The 7,309-nt window shown below is 51.4% G+C and overlaps 1 pseudogene; it reads right to left on the bottom strand.

Annotated features, from left to right (window-relative positions):
- The window catches only part of LOC102470073 (mitochondrial intermembrane space import and assembly protein 40 pseudogene), a 4,663-nt pseudogene extending 3,983 nt beyond the window's left edge, over positions 1-680 (bottom strand).
- Between the last annotated feature and the right edge of the window lie 6,629 nt (positions 681-7,309).

Genomic DNA, 7,309 nt, shown 5'->3' on the forward strand with positions numbered 1-7,309 from the left:
CACAAAAGGCCTCGGTATCATCCTACTGAATAGGTGCCTCGACAGCTGTTGAGTCCCCTTGTTCATTTCTTTTCTTTTTTTTTGGAGAGATTTTCACTATAGGGCGCGTGCGCTCGCCAGACAGAGAGAGACAGAGAGACAGAAAGCGAGAAATCACCCCCCAGGGGAAATGGTCATGCCGCATTCCCTTCTCCTCCATTCTCCTCTCAGGATCTTGGGCATGCATGCACATGCGCCGGGTGTGAGTTTTAAGCCACCGGGTCCGGGACGCGAACCGCAGTCGACTACGTGGGAGTCCAGCGACATAGCCATTACGCTAACTGCTGGTTCCCCCTCTTGTTCATTTCTAAATCAAACTCGAATCTGTCCTACCTCCTACACCTCATGCCTGCAACATCCTCTCCTAGTGGATTACGGCAGTAATCTCCTAACCAGTCTCCCTTGTCACCCCATTACTCCCTTTCAGTCCGTTCTCCACACAGTAAACCTTTAAAAGGGTTACTGCGCATGACCTTTTAAAAACAAATCAGATCATGCTGATCCCTGACTTAAGCCTTTCAAAGGCTTCCTCTGTACCAACAGTAAAATCTGAAATCCTCACCCTGGCCTTCAGGCCCAAGCTGTGTCCCTAACCTTAGCATGCCCTCCCCATTTTCCTCCTGGCTCACCAGGCACTGCATACGGTCTTCTTTCTGTCACAGGGCCTTTGCATTCAACATTTTTATCTGCTGGGAAATCTTACACCTCAATTCCACATGACTGGTTCCTGCTCATCTCTCAGTTTGCAGCTTTAAATGTCATCTCCTGGGCCAGCTCCATGGCCTAGTGGTTAAGGAAGCTGGGTTCCACATGGCCAACTGTGGTTTGAGTCCTGGCCCGGCAGCTTGAAAACACTGGGTGGGCAGCTAGATGGCTAGTGGCTAAGGTGGTTGGATCCCACTTTGCTAACTGCATGGTTCAAGTCCCAGACCCAGCAGCTTGAAAAACACACTGTATGTGTGTGTGTGTATGCATGTGCCCCAAAACCCTGAGTTGAGAATGGAGTAAAAGGGATTGTGGTGTGGTCGTCCCTTCTGGGAGGTTATTTCTCTCTTTCTCTCTCTCTGTCTCTCTCCAGTGAATGCGTATGCCCCCTGGCAAATTCAGATATTAATTAATCAATTAAAAAAAAAGAAAACACACTTGACATGTGTGGGCATGCCCCAAATCATGACGGGGTGGAGAGACGCAGCAGGAAGGACTGCGGTGCGGTCATGCCACGTGAGGGTGTTTTCCTCTTTCTCCCTCTGTCTCTCTGTCTGTATCAAGTGCACACGCCCTCTGGCAATTACACAAATAATAATAATAGGGCTGATCCCATAGCCTCGTGGTTTAAGAAATAAGATCCCACATGGCTGATTGTGCAGTTCAAATCCTGGCCCTGGAGGTTTAAAAAAACAGTAAAAATAAATATCACCTCCTAAGGAAAACCCCTCCCGATTGCTCCCTCATGTCACTAGTTTATTCCTTGTTAGGATTTCCAGGGAAGCTCTCCTGATGTGGAGTCCTAGTTGGGACGTTCCTTGACCTTGTGACCTTAGCCATTCACCTCGCTCCCCTTCAGTTTCCTCATCTGTAAAATGGGGTGTGCATCTGGTGCAAAAGATCAGTATCTGGTGCAAAGTCAGCACTAGGAAGATATTAGCAGGCATTTGATTACTTCACGGCACATTTCTTGGGATTGAATTATTTCGACTCTGAGAGGCTTGGCAGGTGTGCAGCACTAAAACATGTGCTCTGTGAGGCTGACCTACATAAGAAGGTTCTGGGTTTGCCTCCAGAGACCTCCCTGAGTACACCAGGCATGTGTGTGCCCAGGAGCCGGGGCTGGTTGAAGCTGGGGGTGGATGGCAGTGTCAGGACTCTACAGAGGCTACTGCCTGTCTCTCTTGTTCATGGAAGAAATAAATAAAAGAAACTTAAAAAAGTAAAGATAAGGCCAGCAGGTGGTATGGAGGTTAGGGGGGCTGGATCCCACACGGCCAACTGCACAGTTTGAGTCCCAGAAGCAAAACACCTGGGTGTGTGTTGTGTGCATGCCCAAAAAGGAGAATAGAAGAGAAGGGATTGTGGCATGGCTATCCCCCCAGGGATGGTTTCTCACTTTCCCTCTGTCTGTCTGCCTGTCTGTCTCCAATTAAGTGCACATGCCCTGTAGGGAAATAGGGAAAATAAAATTAAAAAGCAAAAAGAAACAGATTAGAATCTCTTCCTCCCTCTCTTTTTTTAATTGCCAGAGGATATTTGTACTCGCCAGAGAGACAGAGAGAGAGGAAGAGGGAGGAAGCGCTTCCTCAACACAGACACTCAGGTGGGGCATGGTCACACCTCAGTGTCTTCATCCCATCAGGATTTGGGGCCTGCACACGTGCCCAGTGTGTTTTCAAGCTGCCCAGTGCGGGGACTTGAAGTGCAGTAGGCCATTTGGGATCTGGGTCCCTTAACCACTAGGCCATGGGCAGCCCCACTCCTATCTTAGTTACTGCTGTGATCCTAGCACCTTGCACAGTGGCTTGTACGTGGAAGATGTTTCATGATGTTGTTGAATGAATGCATAAAGACAGACATGATAGGATCTTGTCCTTCTAACCCCCCGACCTGACTGTTTTAGAGATGTGCAAATTGAGACCCTGTAGGGGGGAGATCTGAGAGAAGCTTTAAGGAGGAAGAGGTATTATTTCTGCTAGTCAGAAACGCGATGAACCATCAAAAGCACGTGGAACCTGCTACTTCCATTGTGAACACATCACAGCCTTTTATTCTGGGAATACTAACTAGGGCAAAATTTTCATCACAAGACAAATTATAAACAAAGAAAACCTGAGTGCTCTGGCTGGAGAGCAGGATGGATTGTAGCCCTGTCGGCCGAGATGACATCAGCACTGCAGCCGTGCCTTCCTGGGGAAGATATCCAGTCCCCTGTCCAAGTCATTGCTCCTCCTCCACCCCCAACATTTTGCTCATGCCACATTTAGGGACTCAGAGGCTTCATCTTACAAATGCAGGAACAGAAGCTCAGAGAGGAGTAGACATTTCTTCAAGCTTGCACAGTGAATTGAACCCAGGTTTTCTGGCTTCTAGGACAATGAAAGTCCTACTTGATGTAAAATGAGAATGAAAAGAAAGGGAGGAGAAGGGCTAGAAGAATGAGGATGAGGAGATGTGGAATCAGGTGTCCACTGGCAGGAAGGGGGCCCTGCCAGGTGTGTAGGGCAACCAGAGACCTTGGGGGAAGGGCAGGGGAGTCTGTTGGGGAAAGGGGAGATGGAAGCTGGGGCCCGGCCGGGTTATTTTCAGAGCTGCTATCTTTGTCTGCATCTGCTAAATTATTAAACTGAGATCACATCCTGGAGAGTACCAGGCCAGGTTGCCAGGAAAAGACTGAAGAGGAGGGGTAGGCTCTCTTAGCAGAGGCTTCAGATCTTCCAGGCTGGCATTGACTCTCAGTTGATGGAGGGAGTCTCCCTTGGGGCCATGCTCTGCAAAACGTTCTGCCTCTGCTGGTTGCTGTCCCAGGAAGGGGTAGATACACACTGGGCAGGACTTGAACCTGCTCCTAGCTTCACTGCCTTTTTTTTTTTTTTTTTCAGAGGTTTTTTTGCTATAGGGTGTGAGCGGTCCCCAGAGAGACAGAGAGACAGAAAGTGAGAAATCACCTCTCGGTGGGAGATGGTCATGCTGCAATCTCTTCTCCTCTGTTCTCCTCTAGAGATTTTAGGCACGCATGCATACATTCCCAGCATGCTTTAAGTCACCAGGTCTGGGACTTGAACCGCGGTTGACTATGTGGGAGTCCAGCAATGTACCCATTATGCCATCTGCTAGTCCCTGAACTTCCTCTTTTTCAGGGTCTCAGACTCAAATCACAAGTGTTGAGTCAAATAGATATAAGCAGATCTTGGGAACATCCTCGCATCCGTCAGTGACCCTGACTCCGCCATACACATTACAAGTTCCATATCTCAGGTCAAGATCCTGAAGTTCAGAGAGGAAGAATCCCTTCCTAGGGTCACACAGCTAGGTGTGAACTTTGATTCAAATGCAGATTTTGATTCTGATTGCAGGCCTCTTTTTTAATTTTAATGTTCTAATTATTTTAATGTTTTCTCTATTTTTCAGCTTTTTAACAAGATGAATGTGTAAATTTTATAAAGATGAGAAAAACATGATCATCCTTAGAGCGTGAAATACATTTTCCCCTTCCAAGTGTGTGTCACGGGCTGGCTGTGCAGGATGGAGCTCAGGCTGCTTAAGGAAGCCTGCCAGCCAGCGGGCAGGCCCAAACCCCTCTCACCTCTGTCTTTTGCACATGCTGTTCTCATTCTGAGTCCTTCTGTCCCCCCCACCTTGCATCATCTTTGCAACACTCACTTTGATTCACCCTTCAGGTCTCAGTTTAAATACCACCTCCTACAGGAAGCCTTCCCTGAACCCCTCCCCAGCCACTGGGCTCAGTGCTGCTCTGTGTTCCCAAAGCTTCTGCACTTCCCCCACCCAGTAGAAGCTTCACTTGTAGTCATCACCTGTCTGTGTCCCCCAGTCTCCCTGAAGGCAGGGCCCACGGAATCACAGCTATAATCCAGCAGCCAGCCCAGCAGAGGAGGCAATGATCAAATTGTTGAATGAGTGAAATAAAGAATGGAAGAATAAATGTATGGATGGGGAAGAGGAGCTTCACCGTCCTCTGCAAGCTCTACTCTTGTGTTTTCCATTTAAACAAATGTTTGCCTGTCTCGTGCAGCCAGGTACTCCACTTCACTTCAGGGATTCTAGTGATAAGCAAAACCAGTCTAGATGAAGAAACTTCATAACTGAACCCTAAACAAATACACATCTAGGACTCGTGAGGAATACCTCAGAGGGTTGCAACAGGGAATTGTGTGGAACATGGTCAGACAGTGAGAGGGGTGGGGGTGACTTTGGGGTGGGTCAGACCCGTGTTTGAATCCTCGTATCCATGGTGTGACCTTGGGGAAGCCTCTTCACTTCTCTGGGCTTCTTCTCATCAAGAAGGAAAAGCTGCAGATCTCCCTTTCTTAGGGATGTTGTGAGGAGAGAGAAAACTTTCATTTACTCAGTAAACGTATGTTAAACGTTTCCTCTCACTGAGAAATGACTTGCCCAAGGTCATCCAGTGGACGTTCGGTTTCGAGCCTAGGTCTGCCTTGTTCTGTTTCTGGCTGATGGTAGGGGGTGGCGTGGGGGGGCAAGTCTTGGTTTTGTTCCCCTTGATTCATCCCCCAGGAGCTGTGGGTGGTGACCTGCCTGTGCAGGCGAACTGTTAATCTAGCCACCATGAGGGGGTGGGGGTTGCTTGTGCACTGAGCGAGACCCAAGGCTGGATGACACAGAAGAGGCCATTCGGAGGGTGCCACCATTCCGCTGCCATTCCTCCTTGCTGGCAGGCACCTGGTGACTCCCGGGGTTCCCTGGTCCTCGCTGAGCCCCACACTGAACCTCCCTCCCGCCACCGTGAGCCTCCTCCAGAGTCTTTGTGCCCACGAAGCCCTCCAGCTTGCTGAATCCCATCCCACTGAGTGAGCCGCTCTCCTGGACCCTGCCTTTTGCCTCCTGAGCCTCCACTTCTTCTGGTCACTGAGCACCCTCCCCCCACTTACTCGTCCTTCGCTGAGCCTGGGCTCCTCCCTCTGAGGACTTTCTGAACTGCCTCTCTGGAGCCGAGCTGCCCATCTACAAGTCCCATCACTCAGTCTGGGGCACCTGGTAGCAACTGGAGAACGAGGGCCGGAGATTGGCTCTACCCCCCTCCTCCGCCGAGCGCAGCTGCCGGCTGCCTCCTCTTCAGGCTGGCAGTGTCACACTGGCCCCAGCAGGCCTATGTCCTCCAGAGGCCGTGTGCCTCAGTCCTTCCCAGTTGCTTCAGAGATGATTTCTCGCCACAGAGACCTCCCATCTCTGATGTGGCACCTTTAAGCAGGTGGAAACTGAGGCAGAGTTGCAGTTTTTGGAAAGGGTATGGCAGGATCAGTTCTGCTGCAGGGAAGGTGTGCAGGACTCAGTTCTATCACTTTACCAGGATGCCTGAAGTCCCAGACAACAAGAGTCCCTCAGTGATGAGGAAGAGACCGAGGAGGAGCACAAGCCTCTGGAGGGCATGAATAGCTGAGCTGGTTTATTTCTGTCTTGATTCAGCCACAAACAGGCAACGTGACCTTGGGCAGGGCATCATGGCACCTTCCAGCACTCAGCTTCCCTCTCTGTGTAAAAGGTTGCAGGGAAGGGCCAGCTGGGGCTTGGGGGCTAAGGCGCTGGATCTCATGTAGCCAACTACACTGGTGGGGTCCTGGGCTCAGCAGCTTGAAAATCACGCCAGGTGTGTATGAGTGTGTGTCCAAAATCCAAGAGAAGAATGGAGGAAGAGAAAGGATTGCGGTAAGGCCACCTCCCCCTCTCCCTGCCCAGCCCCAAGAAGGAGAGGATTTCTTTCTCATTTTCCCTCTCTCCGTCTCTGTTTGTCTCTCTCTCTCGTGAGCCCTATGGCAAAATTTTCAACAAGACAACAAAACAAAACGTGCACAGACCCGCTGAGAGCAGCACGCAGAAGTAGGGGCAGAGAAGGAGCTTTATACTCTTAGGGTCTGGGCTCCTCTGGGGCGCCACCAAGGTTTGTGGGCCCAGCGGCAGCATTGTGGTGTTTGCCAAAGAAGGGACTCTTTAGTAGAACCAGTCCAGCCAGATTCCCATCCCATCAGGACATCAGCCCCGCTCCACCTTCATCCCCTCGGTTGCCCCAGCTTGACGGGAGATGAGGGTCCCGGCGAGCCCGTACGGCCCAGCCAACCAGGCAGTACGGACTGGGAGCAGCGTGGGGGTTTGGAAGGAGCACTGTGCAACGAGTTGAGCTTCCTGAGCTCCAGTGCGAGCTTTCACTGTCACCAGGGGGAGGGCTCCGGCAAAACCTTTCCCTAGGCGGAGACCGGATTCCACGGTTTCTAAACACCAGCCGCCAGGGCTCGCGCCTGTGGGGGGCCAGACCAGGAAAGATGCGGCCCCGCTTCCACTCAAAATCTGGGGGGAGGCGGATGGGGGCCAGATGCCTTGGCAGTGCAGAGTCAGGAGAAGGACAAGGGACCTAAAGGGTTTGGGAAAGTCCGGAGCTCGCAAGCAAGGAAGGCGGGTTCAGGGCACGCCAGTCTCGGATTGGCCGAGCCGGCCGTCGCTCCGCCCCGTGCTGTATAAGACGCACCGCGACGGGCTCGGCGCGGGCCTGGGGGCTGTGGCCGCGTCGCTGCTGGTGTCCGCCCAGTCC

Source organism: Tupaia chinensis, unplaced genomic scaffold, assembly GCF_000334495.1.
Source record: "Tupaia chinensis unplaced genomic scaffold, TupChi_1.0 Scaffold000628_1, whole genome shotgun sequence".
NCBI classification, from domain to species: domain Eukaryota; kingdom Metazoa; phylum Chordata; class Mammalia; order Scandentia; family Tupaiidae; genus Tupaia; species Tupaia belangeri.